The sequence below is a fragment of the Cyprinodon variegatus genome, unplaced genomic scaffold (assembly GCF_000732505.1).
Source record: "Cyprinodon variegatus isolate N-32 unplaced genomic scaffold, C_variegatus-1.0 Scaffold500, whole genome shotgun sequence".
Lineage (NCBI taxonomy): Eukaryota > Metazoa > Chordata > Actinopteri > Cyprinodontiformes > Cyprinodontidae > Cyprinodon > Cyprinodon variegatus.
The window spans coordinates 42,859-44,209 of NW_015150953.1; positions in this window are offsets into that span (position 1 = coordinate 42,859).

Genomic DNA, 1,351 nt, shown 5'->3' on the forward strand with positions numbered 1-1,351 from the left:
CTTTCAGAAGTTTGAATTCTGAATATGATCAGACTTTTCCTTTAATGAAGATGAGGAGGACGAAGCGGAGAAGGAGGGGAAGGGTTGGTAATGTTAGGCTTCCTGTTTTCACTCTGTGGGTTTTAGTCCAGCAGGATTTAACCGATTAAACAACCCAGCATGCATTGTGACCTCCATGGGTAAACGATAAATTATATAGGCATTAAAAACTGCATTTTTAAGTTAATTTGAAAATGAAAAAAATATTTCTCCAGCTGACTGTGTTATGTGATTGAATTGTCTCCTTAAAGGGCGTTATGATGACTTGTGAGTTAGCGCTATATTAAATTTAATTAAACTAGTTGTGGATCCCTTTAAACTGCAGGTTTGAAGTTTTAGAAGGACTCTAGATGTCAAAGTTAATAAAAAACAACATTTGAACATGTTATCAAGATGTTTTTATAAATGGCTGCCTGTTTTATATCGTGACATAACTCAGCCGTTGGGTCATTTACAGCCTTTTCTTCTTTTCTTCTTTCAGTGTTAAAACAGTATTGACTGTTGTTTTGCTTTATCTATAATTATTACTTTTTAAAACAATATTTGAAACTAATAAAAAAGGTTTATGTTTTACTTTTTAATGTGTGTATTGTTTCCAGCTTTGTTTTAATATTTTTTTTCATGTTTTAGGTCAATTCTAATATTCAAATATGCTCTCACTCTTACATAGTTATATAATATTGATGTTTACCATGTTTTTTTTGTTTCGTTTTGTTTTTTTGTATAAAACCATAAAGAAAAACCAAATAAATCTCAGATTTCTTTAATAAACGAACAACTGGTCTTCCAATGCCAATTTTAGTTAAATCTTTTATTTTCTGAAGTTGGAAAATAATTTTTAATAAGGGAAGAAAATTTGTATTTTAAATTTTTCCGCATTTATTGAATAAAGAAAAGTCCAAAAACCCATACTGCATCAAATAAACTACAATCTCACATAAATCACACTTTTTTTTTCATTACGTAACAGAGTTTGCCCTGTGACGGACTGGCGACCTGTCCAGGGTCGCCCTTAGGGCCGGATTTATCAAGATCCAATTTTGCGTGCAGTAATTTGCGCTCGCAAACTGGAATTTTGCGCAAGGGGCTGAACCATGGTTTGCGGGTTATTTAACAAGAGCGATTGCGTAACTGGTGGCAGGTGCAAAACTGTTGGAGACGCCCTATTTAAATGATGGTTTTGCGCGTTTTGTGGTTTGCGGCAAAGTAGTTTGTAGTTTGTGCAAACTAGTGCATTAAGAAATTTAAATCTTACAGTGACACCCCCGCCCAATCCCAAAGTAAAAAATATATATATATATATATATATATA